The sequence below is a fragment of the Alosa pseudoharengus genome, unplaced genomic scaffold, assembly GCF_046254945.1.
Source record: "Alosa pseudoharengus isolate Yale_2024_CS ecotype anadromous, Long Island Sound unplaced genomic scaffold, YU_APseudo_1.1 YU_APseudo_1.1_scf_48, whole genome shotgun sequence".
Taxonomy (NCBI): domain Eukaryota; kingdom Metazoa; phylum Chordata; class Actinopteri; order Clupeiformes; family Clupeidae; genus Alosa; species Alosa pseudoharengus.
Window position 1 is genome coordinate 145,287 of NW_027468822.1, and position 20,409 is coordinate 165,695.

Here is a 20,409-nt window from a genome sequence, read left to right on the forward strand (position 1 = left end):
CGTGATGACGTATTGACTGCTGCTTGCTTTACTGAGGAGTTGGCATCACTGACTGACATTCCCTCCACTTTTGAGAAACATCGACAGACACTAGATCTCATGCGAGAATACAGCGAACGAACTCAAAATGCCACCAGACATCGACGCACTGTGTTACCTATCGTTTTTGTAATTTAAAAAAATAAAGCATGTTGCTGCAAACCTGTCAATCTGTATAGGCTTATCCTGGACTGCCACATACTAGGTTAGCCTACTGGATACAAAAAAGCAACAGCCTAGGAACTATGTGAATAAAAACCTACATGTTTGAATTACCATGCAGGACTAATCGTGGAGGATAATTCAGTGATAACTTTAGTCATTTGCATTTATCATGCTAAAAATCTGACATCAAAGGGAAAATGATAAAGAAACATTGTTTGTAATGGTAGACTATTACTAACGATTCGCGAGAAAAACCAAGGTGAATAGATAGATAGATAGATAGATAGCAGTATTGCGCGGTCTGCCCGAAATTAAGCGGCCCGCGGATGACCGCAGTCACCCGCGGTTATGAGTCATAAACAAAATATTTTAATGATATTCGGGTAATTTGCGGGCGGGTCAGTTAAAATTAATTAAATATATATTTTCTACAAATAGGCCTACTTAAAATATCAGAAGAAGGCTAGCATCAATACAGTAAAGCATCAATACAGTAAAGTAGCCTAAGTAAAGAAGCTGAAGACGCGAGTTAAAATAATAAAGACACCCCTTCAGGAAAAGCGATAGGGCCTAAGCTATGGGAAATATTGGGAAAAGTTCTTAGAAGATGACAGTAGTACAAGTTATGGTCTATGTAGGCCTACTTCTTGCGAAGCCATTTAAAAGTATGACAGCCAAAACGGGCAGCCTGCAGGAATAAATGTTATGGCAGGCACAGACTACACAGCCATACCTACCGGTAGGCTATAGGTTCGCGCATGCATAAAAGTTACCTTAGTTCGTTGTGTTTGTGACTTTAAACAGTGGATGTGCTTTAGTAAATGTGCTTTGTGCTTCATTCAGCATTATAAACCAGTTCTTACGCTAACGTTTTGACCAGCAACGTATCTCTCTTGCCTATACCTTGCCTCACCATTTCTGTTTTCAAAAGAAAGATGTAGGCCTATGTCCATGGCCTTCAAATCGTATAGTGTTCTAATCCTTGGTGGTTGCGTGCGTGCTTGCGCTCTTATTCTCATTCTCTCTCCTGCGCAAACATTATGTCCTGCATACTGCGTGCAGTTCTACCGCATAAAGTTTCGCAAAGAAATTAGTTTGTTTTACAGAAATGGCCTACTGTCACACTGCATGCAGGCTATAACCAAAAGCACACATTTTGTAAATAAGCGGGTCGGATCGCGGGTCGGGTATAATTTTGTCCTAATTAATATTCGCGGTCCGAGTTGCTGTCGGGTTGATTAAAATATCGGGCGACCGCGGGCCGCTTGTGGCCAAACCCGCGCAACACTGATAGATAGATAGATAGATAGATAGATAGATAGATAGATAGATACTTTATTGATCCCTAGGGGAAATTCAAGATTCAGGCATGCAGGCTGAAACTGCCTGGCGTCAAGCAGATGATGTAGCCTACAGTTACCAATATGTGGCAGACTAGAAATGTTAAAGTTTAGGTTAACACATTGTGTTATACAGTAACAATGGGTGTGTGGATAGGATAGTCCACATTGTTAAGGGCAATGATGGCTTTGAGACAGTCGCAAGGTATGTCATGGGAAGTGGCTTTGTAGGAAAGTATCTTAGATAATGTAAGAACTGTAATACCTGGCCAGAACTACAAGGCCCAGAATGCTTAGCATGGAGAGAGGAAGTGGCAAGGAAGAAGAGGGAAAGTTAGATTTGGCGTTGTGGCTGGTGAATAAACACGCTTTTCAGTTCGAACTCGTTTGTACGTGAATCCTTATACTACTATCCTCCCCCTGAACATATCAAGGTTTACAATAATTTAGCCTACTTGACGCAAGTATGGATGTTTAATCTGCTCACCAATATCGCCATAGGGGAGCAGTATTGCCATAGAGCAGTCTTTTAGGCTATCCTTGTCTCGGCCTATCATTGCAGAGCGCGACCTCCAAAACATGACGTCAGCCCGCCCTTAAAACAGGCACACACACCCCCGTCTTTAACTGAGAAGACGTAGCTTACAGACAGCAACGAAGAATTATCAGCAGCAAAGGAATCAGCTAAAGGTAAGCCCATGGAAACTTGATTTGTTGATGATAAAGTTTGTCAGTGCAGTGATGTTAAGGCCTGTAAACAAAGTCTTTGGGGTCACTTTTAAGAGAGCCCCGTGCGCAGGGATGGAGTGAGAGAAAGCGGAGAGGTTTTTCGAACTGAGAATGAGATGCGTGTGGAACGTGCTGTTGAGACTGGAGCTAGTCATATTCAAAATAATGCAAAAATAAATCCGCAGATAAAACCAAAATCCTCGTTCATTTGCTAACCACTTTCAGATAGAATGTAAGATTGAATATGTTGTCAGAGATTTGTAGGAAGCAAGAAACCAATAGAGCTGCACAGTCCCGCCCACAGCCAAAACGCGGTTAGGTGCCGGATGTAAGCTTCCCATTCATTTGTCCCATTGACGTTTGGAAAAATCCGTATCTAAAGAGTTTTACAGCATGTCTTAGGCTAACCAGCTACGGCATAACTCATAAGCATACAACATATCATTTCGGGACTGTGCAGCTCTATTTTTACTGGTCCCATTGACCTATTTGGGGGAGGGGTAGTATAATACCAGTGGAGATCACAAAAGGAGGAGATCGCGGGGGTGCGACACACACACACAGACACACACACACACTTTAAGACACACCTCTTTTGTTGCTGGGGACAGTGGCAGACACACAGAAAGTGAGTGACTAAATCCACTAGCAACTTTTACCACTGTCTTTCTGCCTCACTGATAGCACATTAGCACATGTGCATAACCCCTCCCTCCATGCCACAGCCGAGCTGTGGCCACACTTATACCTTTTCTTAAAATAGTTATATATATATATATATAGATATATATATATATATATATAGACTTTATTTCTGCATTGTTACACTGTTGGACTTACTCATTTGCACTATCACCATGACCACTATCACCATTGCACTCACTCACACAGAGAACCTTACCTTACCTTACTATGCACAGAGAATAACAGGCTCAGTCCCTGCCTCAGTCATTGCAAGTGCCTCTTGATTGATTAATCACCACTATGTGTATACTGTTTTTTAGAATTGATTTATATAAAGTGTTAGTTAGTATAATTTGTATTTTAGTATATTTACTATATTCTTTATCTTCTACTGTCCTTGCTTAGTTGTGTTTTTATATTATATACTTTAATTACTTTTTCTGCTGTTAGTGAATGTGTGTGTATTGTCTGTGTGCTACTGAGACCTTGAATTTCCACTGGGGATCAATAAAGTATATATCTATCTATCTATCTATCTATCTATCTATCTATCTAAATTCACCTCATTCTGTGAAAAGTTTGCTTATAACAGTGTCATGTAATAACAGTGTCATTTCCTTCATTTTTCATTTTGATTTCTAGGTAACCCCTGCCTTGAAGTGCATTTGTTGTTTGACTTAAATCGACAGCTGTTGAAGTGGCATACAATGTAAGAATTAGAAAACGCTGAATACTTGCTAATTCCTTAATAATACATCTCAATTGTCTATTTGCATGTATTTTAAGAAAGAAAGGAACAGTGTACATCAATCAACAGGACCTTAACATGTAAATGCACCAGGTTTAGTCACTAACTAGTTTTCATCTGCAGTCCCTGGCAGGTTGATATTTTAAAAATGGGATTGCACATCCCAGTGATCTCATGACTCTGTGTATGTGGATTGTGATGAACCTCTTTAGGCCTATCCACTCTTCCGTTGTTTCTGCATGTGTTTGCACGTGTCTGCATGAGCCAGTTGTAACAGTGTGTAAATCATTGTTTATTTATGTTTTTTATAGGGACGGACCTGACAGGCAAATCATTTACTGCCTTAAATGCAAAAAGCCGTATGAAAACTTGTCCACGCATATGAGAAAGGTCTGCATGAAAAAAGACACGGAGGAAATGCGGAAAGAACGACTCAGGCAAGCAAAGACATCCCAAAAAGACTGGACCAAGGTGGCCAGAAGTTGGGAATACGGTGAGATCGCGGAGTTAATGAACAGCGCAGATCCCTGCCGTGCACTCATTGAGAGATTGGAGAGCAAAGGCATTTTTGTGCTCAATAACCCAGGACGCTCCACGGCAGATGTCGTTACAAATGAAAAAGAAGTGGTATGTTTTTTTTCTTAACTTGTTTTGTGTGTGTGTGTGTGTATTTGTTGTTTTCATTGCTGTTGTTTCTGTAGATGATCCAAGCTTAGGGGTTAGGAAATTTACATAAATCGCTGTTTGTTTGTATTGCAGGTGAACAATGTTCCGGGTAGCCCTGGGGAACAGAACCATGTCCTGGACAGGTGAATATTACATTACATTACATTACATTACATTACATGTATGCATTTAGCAGATGCTTTTATCCAAAGCGACTTACAAACGAGGATTAACAATCAAGCTACATAGAGGGAAGTGTGTAGAAGAAAGTAGTGCTGTACAGGGTGGAGAGGGTAATGCAGGGTAAGTGCTAAGACAGGAGGTGCTCTCTAAAGAGTTGGGTCTTGAAGTTTCTTGAAGCTGGAAAGAGACACCCCTGTTCTCTTGTGTGTTCCTCAAAAAGACCAGATCTTGATTTCACAACTGACGATGCTGGGACCTCTGCCACCAGATGAGGCAGGAGTATCCAAGAGACCCGGGAGTATGTAATCCTCCAGGTCAATCAACTGATTTTCCCACCACGCTCTCATACTCTGGAAAGCCCACCACAGATGTTTCATTTTTAACTTCACTTTTCTACGTTTTCACTTTTTTTGTGTGTGTGTGTGTGTGTGTGTGTGTGTGTGTGTGTGTGTGTGTGTGTGTGTGTGTGTGTGTGTGTGTTTTTCCTCCTTTTTTGTCCTTCTCTTATAATACATCCATTTCATTACAACCCAGCTACAGTTATTGTTTTATGCTTTTCTTGCCAGTGCTGAACATGACCACAACATGAGCTGTTTTAAATTATACATTTTCATTAGACTTCGTAGATGTAGGTATTACAGTTTGGAGTCGAAATTCGAAGTGTAAATATGGTTTAAATGTGTAAACAGGACGCCTGATATTTAATGTATGTTGTTGAATGGGAACAGTATTGTTGTGTTTAGTAATGGGTTATTAGTAGGATGTAAACAGTGCATGTGTATTAGCACTTTATTGATTAAATTCTTATTTCTTGTCTTTCTAGATAATGGAGCCCAACTTGTATTTTGAGCCAGCGACCTCCGAGCTGACCTTGCGGCCATCTCAGGAGGCGCGGGCTTTCACCAAGTTCATTGTGAAGGACTCACGTAAGTTGTGTGTGTGCGCGTGTGTGTCTGTGTCTGTGCTTGTGTGTGTATGTGTGCGTGTATGTATGTGTGTGTGTGTGTGTGTGTGTGTGTGTGTGACGTCATGGTTACTAATGTGCATTTGTTACATTTGTTTTTTTTAAGGCATAACCAGAGGAGCAAAGCCATGATGAGGGACACCATCGCCATTGCGGTTTCCGGGGCCCAGCGCTCCCCAGACTGCTGCGGAGCCCCTGCCTGCCCCACGCACTCTGCTGCAGCAGCCTGAGGAGCCAGACCAGCCCCTCCAGCACCACCCGCCCACCGACGCCTCTGGTCTGGCTGCCACCATCAGACAGCCGCTGGCCCCGGAACTCTATGACCTCATCACAGCCAGCTCCTCCACTGCCTCCTCCTCCTCCTCAGCAGCCGCCCCATCAACCAGTGCCAGCGCTGACGCCACCGCCGGCGCAGAGGCTGGTGCCACCTCCTCCACAGCCACAGCCGCAGCCTCCACTGCTCCAACAGTGTCAAGGAGCACCGCCTGGAGGCATAAGCTCCAGGCGGAGAAAGAGCGCCGTGCCCGGGAGCTGGGAGAGTACCTCAAGCCAGCGAAGAAGGTCACTCACTTCAACTGCAGGCGCTGTGGCCAACCTAGAACCAGAGAGTTTGGCCACAGTCGCTACAAGAAGGAGACCTTCTGCTCCCTGGCCGAAGGGAGAGGGAGAACTGTGGAGCAGTGGCTGGCAGAAATGGAGCTGAGGGATGAGGCAGCTCCCCCTCCTTGAGTGGACACTGTGTGTGTGTGATGGGGCAGCTCCCCCTCCCTGAGCGGACACTTTGTGTGTGCGTGAGTGTGTGTGTGAGTGTGTGTGTGTGTGTGTGTGTGTGTGTGTGTGTGTGTGTGTGTGTGTGTGTGTGTGTGTGTGTGTGTGTGTGTGTGAGTGAGTGTGAGTGTTTGTTTGTAAATATTGTGTATATAGTTTGTGTTTCATAATAAATATTATATAGTTGTTTTAATTGTTTTTGTTTTAAATTAAAAAAAAAACTTGCTATATCCTGCTCTTTTTTCTACCTTTAAAAATCTAGACTAGGTGCCTGGTAGTGAAGTCAGCGCTTCAATATCGGGTTAGGGCTGTTTCTCGGCAGTGGGGTTGACTCTCTCGCAATCGTCGTTGCTGATTGGCTCCTGCTCCGCTCCGCACCACCCTAACACTCTCTGCCTGTAATAATAATTCTAATGATTCTAAAGATTAGAATTGGATGATGTAAGTTTCCTTTGTGGTTGATACGATATTAAAAGCTCAGAGATATATAAAGGTGCTATGCCATTTAGAGCTTTGTAAGTAATTAACATAACCTTTAAATCAATTCTATAGGAAATAGGGAGCCAGTGCAGTTCAGCCAACACAGGGGTGATGTGTTCTCTCTTCTTGGTCTTAGTTAAAAGTCTAGCCGCAGAGTTCTGTATGAGTGCCAATTTCTTTAGATGTTTTTTGGGAAGACCAGTGAAAAGTGCATTGCAGTAGTCTAACCTGCTAGTGATAAAGGCATGAATTCGTTTTTCTGCATCTTGTGGAGTTAAAAAGGGCACCTGTAAACACCCCACGTGGGAGGATTACTACAATCTGGGCTGCCCAGTATCAACAGCCTGTATTACCAATGGCAAGACTGCCACCCTGTGGCAATATTGGTGAACTGGCAGTGAAATTCTTTTAAAATGATTGCGGGTGATTCTTAGACTACTGGCACTTTCATGTCCTTTGATCATATTTTATATAAATAAAAATAAAAACAGACAAACAAAAAAAAGGGAAATTTCTAACTTCCATAATTATCTTTACAAATGAAATACAATGGAATACAATTTTCTATTTTTTTGACAAATGTGAGTGAATTAAGTATCAGTGAAATAATCAAAACATAATTGGGGTATTCAAGGTCTAGCAACTATTTATGTGATTTTTTTACGAAATGTTTTTTTTTTTTTTACCAAATGTTTAACCAATTGCCGTATTTCCACTACAACACTGTAATGTGTATTTTGCATGCATTCACCTCGTAAGACCCCCTGTCTTGTTTGATCTGTATTGTTGATATCTCTTTGCTATTTGAGCTCACTGGAACCTGATAAGTATAAAAGCTATAAGCTTCATTACATCTGCTGCTCCTGGGAACGTTTTTGATAACATATTAACATGTTTAATATAGCCTAAGTGGATTAAGTCCATCTGTACACATACGTGTACATCATGTTTAGCGGCAAACTACATCGCTATTTTGAAATTTTTTTTGTTGCCATGTGGCTGCAGAACTTAAGACTGGAGTGAAAGTGGCAACAAACTACATGACACAGTTCCAACACTTTTGTATGTCATGACAAACTGACAATGCTTTTACACATTTCTAAACTAGAATACACCATGAAATATTACTGGACTTCTTATCTGTTCAGAATACTTTACAGTTCATGTTACATGATAACTGATATAATATAGTTTAAGGTGTTCTCTTTAAAGAATCGCACACACAATATTTATTTTCGCCAACATATTTATTTATTTACCACTCAATTATTCAGTGGGAAAATAAGGTATTGAACACCACTAATGAGCAAATATTTTTAGACATTAAACATGTGCGTCAAGGTTTTTTTTTAAGGCCATCATGCGTTGCCTTTGGCGTTTGAATGCATTAAAGCCTCTTGAAGGTGTATTATTTTGTGAGCAATTCTTGTTGTACTCTTCAAAGGCAATCCTGTGTGACTTTGATGGATCTTGGTCAATGAGGGCTTTCTCGTCTTGCCTCCAACACCTTCCAGTGCTTTCAGCCGAACCTGCAGCCCTTACATCTTCATCAGTTCTCGCTGGGGTCGCTATTGTAACCTGTATGGAAATGTTGGGTGGAGATTCCATGTCATCATATTTTTCAATTTGGAATTTATGAATCTCCCAAAAATCTGATAATCCTGTAAATTTTTCTGGGACTCATCACTTCTATTACAACCATATTGTTGACCATTATTGGCTACTATTTCAATCATCCACACATAGCTACCCAGTGGCTTATCCAGACTGACTAAACAGAGATATTTAAGCATTATGTTATGGAGCAACTAACACGATTCTCACCGAGAATCCACTGTCCACATCCATCTGGTCATCTGTGCTTGAAGAGGGTGGTAGACTTGGTTGAAGGCTTGATTTTTTAATTGGTGCCAGTCGGATTTTCTTAATCCTATCCATTTTTTGTTTTAGAGCTTTTGTTTCGGGAACATCAGAGTCTTCATCATCCAAAGTTGAGGTTTGTGGCAGTGGTACACTGAGTTTGTTTATTAATGTCTCGTCTTGTCTCCAACACCTTCCACTGCTTTCTGCCGGACCTGCAGCCCTTACATCTTCATCAGTTCTCGCTGGGGTCGCTATTGTAACCTGTATGGAAATGTTGGGTGGAGATTCCATGTCATCATATTTTTCACTTTGGAATTTATGAATCTCCCAAAAATCTGATAATCCTGTACATTTTTCTGGGACTCATCACTTCTATTACAACCATATTGTTGACCATTATTGGCTACTATTTCAATCATCCACACATAGCTACCCAGTGGCTTATCCAGATTGACTAAACAGAGATATTTAAGCATTATGTTATGGAACAACTAACACGATTCTCACCGAGAATCCACTGTCCACATCCATCTGGTCATCTGTGCTTGAAGAGGGTGGTAGACTTGGTTGAAGGCTTGGTTTTTTAATTGGTGCCACTCGGATTTTCTTAATCCTATCCATTTTTTGTTTTAGAGCTTTTGTTTCGGGAACATCAGAGTCTTCATCATCCAAAGTTGAGGTTTGTGGCAGTGGTACACTTAGTTTGGAATAGTCCGCCTCATCCATTTCCTCCTCGTCGAAAGACCAAATGCTGATTTCCTCATCGTCATCAGTTGGAGGGTTTTGTGGTGTTTTGTTGTCAGAGATGGTTTCCTCTGGTTTTTCTGCCATTATCTGTGAAACCTCGATATAATCCACTACACAAACTTTCAACAGTCAGTGCAACCACTTGAAATACTTGCAGTGAAATGACAAATTGTGGTTGGTGCTTAAATCTGCTATCTGCAAACCACATGTGCAGACCTGTTACAGTGCACCACATGAGCTGCCGTGCAACACATGTGGAGATCTCTCTCTCTCTCTCTCTCTCTCTCTCTCTCTTTCTCTCTCTCTCTCTCTCTCTCTCTGATACGTCTCACTCACACACACACAGACACACACACACACACACACACACACTACATGATTGTCACATATGACGCTCAAACCCACAGTTTAAAAGACAACCCTGCTATCATATATGATATCTGATAGAGTACACCATATATGCATGGTGGCCAGTAATCATATGTGCTTCATGGTAAAGGCTTTTGCAATCATGAGTCAAATATTATATGGTAATATAGTGTTTCATTGTACACCGTATCTTGGAATGAGATGCCTAATTGTGCTCTTAATAGTTTTATTGTCAATATGTGTGAATACAGAGTAACGGAAATACAGTTTAGCATATAATCAGAAGGGCAAGTAGCAGGGTAAAGATGGGTATGAATAAGTATTGATTTACTAAAGAGCAATGTGCAGCTGAAGTATGTTAATATACAAAATATGCTGTACTACTATAAGGCAATGTACAGATGTACAGGTATACATATGTAATATGTAGCCTACTAATACACAGATGTTTAGATACATTCATATATGTGTATGCAGATGTACAGCGTGAATAGGAAGGGAAGGTTAAGCAGGAGACAGGGTTTCAATAGGGTGACAACCGTGGGGAACCTGCTGGTTTTAGGCTGAAGGTGTACACATCTCTTGTGACCAAGGAGAGCGGGCTGAACTCCAAGCTATGGGCCTTGGCTATTGGCAGTAGACCCCGATTCATATGATAGATAGATAGATAGATAGATAGATAGATAGATAGATAGATAGATACTTTATTGATCGATCCCCGGGGGAAATTCAAGAAATGTGATTCCAGGTGATTAATCTAGAATCTCACCCAATCCTGAGCGCCCCCCCCCCCCCCCCCCCCCCCCCACACACACACATTAGCTTAGGCTAAGGCCTTGTGAGAGGCCTACTAGCTACTGTGATGGCTTGGGGAAGAGTGCTTGTGCTCACACGGGCTGCAGATACTCACAGAGGCCCCAACTTAGGCTGAGGCCTTGTCAGAGGCCTACTAGCTACAGCTTGACCTCTGGTTTGACGCTTGGAGTCTTTTTCAACAGCTATTTTAACAGTTTTTGCCCTTTTTGACCCCCTGTCAGCATTTTTTCGACCCCAACCTCCAGTGGCCTCTCCGGGCATGAATTTCAGACAGTTTGACCATTTTTAGCCTCTTCTGTTTACAGCTATTGGCTCCATTTTCACCGTTTTCAGCTTCCAGAGGGCTTTTTTTTAAAATTGGCTACCTGGAATTCAGAGGCTTGCCCTGCAGGGCCGGGAGAGGCCTGGGGATGAGTGCTTGTGCTCAGACGGGCTCAACTTGGGCCTAGGAGCAGGGAGAGACACAGAGAGCTGCGCTAGACCCCCCACAGCAGGCACAGCCACACACACGCACACACGCGCGCGCAGGTGATAGAGAGGGACAGAGAGAGGGGCCTGTTGCTCACACAGGCTGCAGCTGCTCACAGAGGCTCCAAAGACTCCTCTCTGTCCCCTGCGCGCGTGTCTGTGATCCTGGGAGCATTACCCTGTATCCTACTCCTAAACTTAACCCAAATTAAACACACTAATCAAACTAGCTAACACCCTCTATGCTAAGCCCGCAACAGCTTGACCTCTGGTTTGACCCCTGACGCTTGGAGAGGCACAGAGAGGCCTAGGAGACAGTGCATGTTCTCACACAGGCTGCTGCTGCTCACAGAGGCTCCAAAGACTCCTCTCTGTCCCCTGCGCGCGTGTGTGTGAGCCTGGGAGCATTACCCTGTATCCTACTCCTAAACTTAACCCAAATTAAACACGCTAATCAAACTAGCTAACACCCTCTATGCTAAGCCCACAACACAAAGTGGCAAACACCCCCCCCCTCTGGGTACCACCCCCCCCCACGGACAACCAGGCTTAAGCACCGATAAGTACTGGTGCACTGTGCCCCACTTAAGCTAACCTCGCAAGGGTTAAAGCCTTAAGCAGAGCCGAAAAAATCTCAAACCCATGGTATACCTGCGGGTTCGTATATGATTCCGGCCCTAGCAAACCTCCAAGCGCTAACTCAAGAGCCGTATGTGATGAACATGTAACAGACTGTCATTCTCCCATACTGCCACTAAGGGGCCAAGAGTGAATACGCGCTATCTCGGGAGTCGTATGTGATGAAAAATGGAACAGACTGTCATTCTCCCATACTGCCACTAAGGGGCCAAGAGTGAAAACCCGCTAACTCGGGAGTCGTATGTGATGAACATGTCACGCTAGCTGCGGATTCACATACGATTCTGGCCCTAGCCAACCGCCTATTTCCGCGACGCAAGGTCACAGCGAGACGGGAGTGGCGCCATTGCGTCCGGAGCGTCAGAAAACATGGGGGTGCATGGGGGTGCCGCCAGTCTAACACCAACGCTGCACGACTTGTGGCCAAAAAACCAACTGCACCCCGGTGCACTTGTGGCTATTACCCCCTATCATAGTCAGGGATAGTAGGAGTGAAAACACTGAGGCATAGCTGCCTGATTTCCACACGAGGGCGACACTAGTCACGCTAGGGAGGTGCTCACATGTGAATCCCGACCCCCCCCCGCATGTGGAAGCACGCTAACTGCGGATTCGTATATGATTCTGGCCCTAGCCAACCGCCTAGCTCCGCGACGCAAGGTCACAGCGAGACGGGGGTGGCGCCGTTGCGTCCGGAGCGTCAGAAAACATGGGGGTGCATGGGGGTGCCGCCAGTCTAACACCAACGCTGCACGACTTGTGGCCAAAAAACCAACTTGCACTCTTAGAGTGAATACGCGCTATCTCGGGAGTCGTATGTGATGAAAAATGGAACAGACTGTCATTCTCCCATACTGCCACTAAGGGGCCAAGAGTGAAAACCCGCTAACTCGGGAGTCGTATGTGATGAACATGTCACGCTAGCTGCGGATTCACATACGATTCTGGCCCTAGCCAACCGCCTATCTCCGCGACGCAAGGTCACAGCGAGACGGGAGTGGCGCCATTGCGTCCGGAGCGTCAGAAAACATGGGGGTGCATGGGGGTGCCGCCAGTCTAACACCAACGCTGCACGACTTGTGGCCAAAAAACCAACTGCACCCCGGTGCACTTGTGGCTATTACCCCCTATCATAGTCAGGGACTGGTGCACGCTAGCTGCGGATTCACATACGATTCTGGCCCTAGCAACCGCCTATCTCCGCGACGCAAGGTCACAGCGAGACGGGGATGGCGGCGTTGCGTCCGGAGCGTCAAAATTAATCTAGAATCTCACCCAATCCTGAGCGCCCCCCCCCCCTCCCCCCCAAACACACACACATTAGCTTAAGCTAAGGCCTTGTGAGAGGCCTACTAGCTACTGTGATGGGACGGGCCGGGAGAGGCCTGGGGATGAGTGCTTGTGCTCAGACGGGCTCAACTTGGGCCTAGGAGCAGGGAGAGACACAGAGAGCTGCGCTAGACCCCCCACAGCAGGCACAGCCACACACACGCACACACGCGCGCGCAGGTGATAGAGAGGGACAGAGAGAGGGGCCTGTTGCTCACACAGGCTGCAGCTGCTCACAGAGGCTCCAAAGACTCCTCTCTGTCCCCTGCGCGCGTGTCTGTGAGCCTGGGAGCATTACCCTGTATCCTACTCCTAAACTTAACCCAAATTAAACACACTAATCAAACTAGCTAACACCCTCTATGCTAAGCCCGCAACAGCTTGACCTCTGGTTTGACCCCTGACGCTTGGAGAGGCACAGAGAGGCCTAGGAGACAGTGCATGTTCTCACACAGGCTGCTGCTGCTCACAGAGGCTCCAAAGACTCCTCTCTGTCCCCTGCGCGCGTGTGTGTGAGCCTGGGAGCATTACCCTGTATCCTACTCCTAAACTTAACCCAAATTAAACACGCTAATCAAACTAGCTAACACCCTCTATGCTAAGCCCGCAACACAAAGTGGCAAACACCCCCCCCCTCTGGGTACCACCCCCCCCACGGACAACCAGGCTTAAGCACCGATAAGTACTGGTGCACTGTGCCCCACTTAAGCTAACCTCGCAAGGGTTAAAGCCTTAAGCAGAGCCGAAAAAATCTCAAACCCATGGTATACCTGCGGGTTCGTATATGATTCCGGCCCTAGCAAACCTCCTAGCTCCGCGACGCAAGGTCACAGCGAGACGGGGATGGCGGCATTGCGTCCGGAGCGTCAAAATTAATCTAGAATCTCACCCAATCCTGAGCGCCCCCCCCCCCTCCCCCCCAAACACACACACATTAGCTTAAGCTAAGGCCTTGTGAGAGGCCTACTAGCTACTGTGATGGGTCGGGCCGGGAGAGGCCTGGGGATGAGTGCTTGTGCTCAGACGGGCTCAACTTGGGCCTAGGAGCAGGGAGAGACACAGAGAGCTGCGCTAGACCCCCCACAGCAGGCACAGCCACACACACGCACACACGCGCGCGCAGGTGATAGAGAGGGACAGAGAGAGGGGCCTGTTGCTCAGAGAGGCTCCAGCTGCTCAGAGAGGCCCCACCTTGGGCCTAGATGCTTGGGGAGACACAGAGAGCTGTGCTAGACCCACTGCAGCACCCCTACACACACACACACCCACCCACAGGCCCCAGCTGCTCACAGAGGCCCCAACTTAGACTGAGGCCTTGTGAGAGGCCTACTAGCTACTGCTGACCTCTGACTTGACCCCTGATGCTTGGAGAGGCTTGGGGAAGAGTGCTTGTGCTCACACAGCCTGCAGCTACTCACAGAGGCCCCAACTTAGGCCGAGGCCTTGTCAGAGGCCTACTAGCTACAGCTTGACCTCTGGTTTGACCCCTGACGCTTGGAGAGGCACAGAGAGGCCTAGGAGACAGTGCATGTTCTCACACAGGCTGCTGCTGCTCACAGAGGCTCCAAAGACTCCTCTCTGTCCCCTGCGCGCGTGTGTGTGAGCCTGGGAGCATTACCCTGTATCCTACTCCTAAACTTAACCCAAATTAAACACGCTAATCAAACTAGCTAACACCCTCTATGCTAAGCCCGCAACACAAAGTGGCAAACACCCCCCCCCCCCTCTGGGTACCACCCCCCCACGGACAACCAGGCTTAAGCACCGATAAGTACTGGTGCACTGTGCCCCACTTAAGCTAACCTCGCAAGGGTTAAAGCCTTAAGCAGAGCCGAAAAAATCTCAAACCCATGGTATACCTGCGGGTTCGTATATGATTCCGGCCCTAGCAAACCTCCTAGCTCCGCGACGCAAGGTCACAGCGAGACGGGGATGGCGGCATTGCGTCCGGAGCGTCAAAATTAATCTAGAATCTCACCCAATCCTGAGCGCCCCCCCCCCTCCCCCCCAAACACACACACATTAGCTTAAGCTAAGGCCTTGTGAGAGGCCTACTAGCTACTGTGATGGGACGGGCCGGGAGAGGCCTGGGGATGAGTGCTTGTGCTCAGACGGGCTCAACTTGGGCCTAGGAGCAGGGAGAGACACAGAGAGCTGCGCTAGACCCCCCACAGCAGGCACAGCCACACACACGCACACACGCGCGCGCAGGTGATAGAGAGGGACAGAGAGAGGGGCCTGTTGCTCACAACGGCTGCAGCTGCTCACAGAGGCTCCAAAGACTCCTCTCTGTCCCCTGCGCGCGTGTGTGTGAGCCTGGGAGCATTACCCTGTATCCTACTCCTAAACTTAACCCAAATTAAACACACTAATCAAACTAGCTAACACCCTCTATGCTAAGCCCGCAACAGCTTGACCTCTGGTTTGACCCCTGACGCTTGGAGAGGCACAGAGAGGCCTAGGAGACAGTGCATGTTCTCACACAGGCAGCTGCTGCTCACAGAGGCTCCAAAGACTCCTCTCTGTCCCCTGCGCGCGTGTGTGTGAGCCTGGGAGCATTACCCTGTATCCTACTCCTAAACTTAACCCAAATTAAACACGCTAATCAAACTAGCTAACACCCTCTATGCTAAGCCCGCAACACAAAGTGGCAAACACCCCCCCCCTCTGGGTACCACCCCCCCACGGACAACCAGGCTTAAGCACCGATAAGTACTGGTGCACTGTGCCCCACTTAAGCTAACCTCGCAAGGGTTAAAGCCTTAAGCAGAGCCGAAAAAATCTCAAACCCATGGTATACCTGCGGGTTCGTATATGATTCCGGCCCTAGCAAACCTCCTAGCTCCGCGACGCAAGGTCACAGCGAGACGGGGATGGCGGCATTGCGTCCGGAGCGTCAAAATTAATCTAGAATCTCACCCAATCCTGAGCGCCCCCCCCCCCCTCCCCCCCAAACACACACACATTAGCTTAAGCTAAGGCCTTGTGAGAGGCCTACTAGCTACTGTGATGGGACGGGCCGGGAGAGGCCTGGGGATGAGTGCTTGTGCTCAGACGGGCTCAACTTGGGCCTAGGAGCAGGGAGAGACACAGAGAGCTGCGCTAGACCCCCCACAGCAGGCACAGCCACACACACGCACACACGCGCGCGCAGGTGATAGAGAGGGACAGAGAGAGGGGCCTGTTGCTCACACAGGCTGCAGCTGCTCACAGAGGCTCCAAAGACTCCTCTCTGTCCCCTGCGCGTGTGTGTGTGAGCCTGGGAGCATTACCCTGTATCCTACTCCTAAACTTAACCCAAATTAAACACGCTAATCAAACTAGCTAACACCCTCTATGCTAAGCCCGCAACAGCTTGACCTCTGGTTTGACCCCTGACGCTTGGAGAGGCACAGAGAGGCCTAGGAGACAGTGCATGTTCTCACACAGGCTGCTGCTGCTCACAGAGGCTCCAAAGACTCCTCTCTGTCCCCTGCGCGCGTGTGTGTGAGCCTGGGAGCATTACCCTGTATCCTACTCCTAAACTTAACCCAAATTAAACACGCTAATCAAACTAGCTAACACCCTCTATGCTAAGCCCGCAACACAAAGTGGCAAACACCCCCCCCCTCTGGGTACCACCCCCCCCACGGACAACCAGGCTTAAGCACCGATAAGTACTGGTGCACTGTGCCCCACTTAAGCTAACCTCGCAAGGGTTAAAGCCTTAAGCAGAGCCGAAAAAATCTCAAACCCATGGTATACCTGCGGGTTCGTATATGATTCCGGCCCTAGCAAACCTCCAAGCGCTAACTCAAGAGCCGTATGTGATGAACATGTAACAGACTGTCATTCTCCCATACTGCCACTAAGGGGCCAAGAGTGAATACGCGCTATCTCGGGAGTCGTATGTGATGAAAAATGGAACAGACTGTCATTCTCCCATACTGCCACTAAGGGGCCAAGAGTGAAAACCCGCTAACTCGGGAGTCGTATGTGATGAACATGTCACGCTAGCTGCGGATTCACATACGATTCTGGCCCTAGCCAACCGCCTATCTCCGCGACGCAAGGTCACAGCGAGACGGGAGTGGCGCCATTGCGTCCGGAGCGTCAGAAAACATGGGGGTGCATGGGGGTGCCGCCAGTCTAACACCAACGCTGCACGACTTGTGGCCAAAAAACCAACTGCACCCCGGTGCACTTGAGGCTATTACCCCCTATCATAGTCAGGGACTGGTGCACGCTAGCTGCGGATTCACATACGATTCTGGCCCTAGCAACCGCCTATCTCCGCGACGCAAGGTCACAGCGAGACGGGGATGGCGGCATTGCGTCCGGAGCGTCAAAATTAATCTAGAATCTCACCCAATCCTGAGCGCCCCCCCCCCCCTCCCCCCCAAACACACACACATTAGCTTAAGCTAAGGCCTTGTGAGAGGCCTACTAGCTACTGTGATGGGTCGGGCCGGGAGAGGCCTGGGGATGAGTGCTTGTGCTCAGACGGGCTCAACTTGGGCCTAGGAGCAGGGAGAGACACAGAGAGCTGCGCTAGACCCCCCACAGCAGGCACAGCCACACACACGCACACACGCGCGCGCAGGTGATAGAGAGGGACAGAGAGAGGGGCCTGTTGCTCACACAGGCTGCAGCTGCTCACAGAGGCTCCAAAGACTCCTCTCTGTCCCCTGCGCGCGTGTCTGTGAGCCTGGGAGCATTACCCTGTATCCTACTCCTAAACTTAACCCAAATTAAACACGCTAATCAAACTAGCTAACACCCTCTATGCTAAGCCCGCAACAGCTTGACCTCTGGTTTGACCCCTGACGCTTGGAGAGGCACAGAGAGGCCTAGGAGACAGTGCATGTTCTCACACAGGCTGCTGCTGCTCACAGAGGCTCCAAAGACTCCTCTCTGTCCCCTGCGCGCGTGTGTGTGAGCCTGGGAGCATTACCCTGTATCCTACTCCTAAACTTAACCCAAATTAAACACGCTAATCAAACTAGCTAACACCCTCTATGCTAAGCCCGCAACACAAAGTGGCAAACACCCCCCCCCCCTCTGGGTACCACCCCCCCACGGACAACCAGGCTTAAGCACCGATAAGTACTGGTGCACTGTGCCCCACTTAAGCTAACCTCGCAAGGGTTAAAGCCTTAAGCAGAGCCGAAAAAATCTCAAACCCATGGTATACCTGCGGGTTCGTATATGATTCCGGCCCTAGCAAACCTCCTAGCTCCGCGACGCAAGGTCACAGCGAGACGGGGATGGCGGCATTGCGTCCGGAGCGTCAAAATTAATCTAGAATCTCACCCAATCCTGAGCGCCCCCCCCCCCTCCCCCCCAAACACACACACATTAGCTTAAGCTAAGGCCTTGTGAGAGGCCTACTAGCTACTGTGATGGGACGGGCCGGGAGAGGCCTGGGGATGAGTGCTTGTGCTCAGACGGGCTCAACTTGGGCCTAGGAGCAGGGAGAGACACAGAGAGCTGCGCTAGACCCCCCACAGCAGGCACAGCCACACACACGCACACACGCGCGCGCAGGTGATAGAGAGGGACAGAGAGAGGGGCCTGTTGCTCACACAGGCTGCAGCTGCTCACAGAGGCTCCAAAGACTCCTCTCTGTCCCCTGCGCGCGTGTCTGTGAGCCTGGGAGCATTACCCTGTATCCTACTCCTAAACTTAACCCATATTAAACACACTAATCAAACTAGCTAACACCCTCTATGCTAAGTCCGCAACAGCTTGACCTCTGGTTTGACCCCTGACGCTTGGAGAGGCACAGAGAGGCCTAGGAGACAGTGCATGTTCTCACACAGGCTGCTGCTGCTCACAGAGGCTCCAAAGACTCCTCTCTGTCCCCTGCGCGCGTGTGTGTGAGCCTGGGAGCATTACCCTGTATCCTACTCCTAAACTTAACCCAAATTAAACACGCTAATCAAACTAGCTAACACCCTCTATGCTAAGCCCGCAACACAAAGTGGCAAACACCCCCCCCCTCTGGGTACCACCCCCCCACGGACAACCAGGCTTAAGCACCGATAAGTACTGGTGCACTGTGCCCCACTTAAGCTAACCTCGCAAGGGTTAAAGCCTTAAGCAGAGCCGAAAAAATCTCAAACCCATGGTATACCTGCGGGTTCGTATATGATTCCGGCCCTAGCAAACCTCCAAGCGCTAACTCAAGAGCCGTATGTGATGAACATGTAACAGACTGTCATTCTCCCATACTGCCACTAAGGGGCCAAGAGTGAATACGCGCTATCTCGGGAGTCGTATGTGATGAAAAATGGAACAGACTGTCATTCTCCCATACTGCCACTAAGGGGCCAAGAGTGAAAACCCGCTAACTCGGGAGTCGTATGTGATGAACATGTCACGCTAGCTGCGGATTCACATACGATTCTGGCCCTAGCCAACCGCCTATCTCCGCGACGCAAGGTCACAGCGAGACGGGAGTGGCGCCATTGCGTCCGGAGCGTCAGAAAACATGGGGGTGCATGGGGGTGCCGCCAGTCTAACACCAACGCTGCACGACTTGTGGCCAAAAAACCAACTGCACCCCGGTGCACTTGTGGCTATTACCCCCTATCATAGTCAGGGATAGTAGGAGTGAAAACACTGAGGCATAGCTGCCTGATTTCCACACGAGGGCGACACTAGTCACGCTAGGGAGGTGCTCACATGTGAATCCCGACCCCCCCCCGCATGTGGAAGCACGCTAACTGCGGATTCGTATATGATTCTGGCCCTAGCCAACCGCCTAGCTCCGCGACGCAAGGTCACAGCGAGACGGGGGTGGCGCCGTTGCGTCCGGAGCGTCAGAAAACATGGGGGTGCATGGGGGTGCCGCCAGTCTAACACCAACGCTGCACGACTTGTGGCCAAAAAACCAACTGCACCCCGGTGCACTTGTGGCTATTACCCCCTATCATAGTCAGGGACTGGTGCACGCTAGCTGCGGATTCACATACGATTCTGGCCCTAGCAACCGCCTATCTCCGCGACGCAAGGTCACAGCGAGACGGGGATGGCGGCATTGCGTCCGGAGCGTCAGAAAACATGGGGGTGCATGGGGGTGCCGCCAGTCTAACACCAACGCTGCACGACTTGTGGCCAAAAAAACAACTTGCACTCTTAGAGTGAATACGCGCTATCTCGGGAGTCGTATGTGATGAACATGTCACGCTAGCTGCGGATTCACATACGATTCTGGCCCTAGCCAACCGCCTATCTCCGCGACGGAAGGTCACAGCGAGACGGGAGTGGCGCCATTGCGTCCGGAGCGTCAGAAAACATGGGGGTGCATGGGGGTGCCGCCAGTCTAACACCAACGCTGCACGACTTGTGGCCAAAAAACCAACTGCACCCCGGTGCACTTGTGGCTATTACCCCCTATCATAGTCAGGGATAGTAGGAGTGAAAACACT

At 48.4% G+C, this 20,409-nt stretch overlaps 1 long non-coding RNA gene across 1 annotated transcript; it reads left to right on the top strand.

Moving 5' to 3' along the window:
- LOC143103584 (uncharacterized) lies at positions 1-6,414 on the top strand. The gene is made up of 6 exons (XR_012982906.1): positions 1-2,234; positions 3,600-3,666; positions 4,017-4,332; positions 4,465-4,514; positions 5,378-5,480; positions 5,625-6,414. It is a non-coding gene; the product is annotated as an uncharacterized LOC143103584 (long non-coding RNA).
- The last annotated feature ends 13,995 nt before the right edge of the window (positions 6,415-20,409 follow it).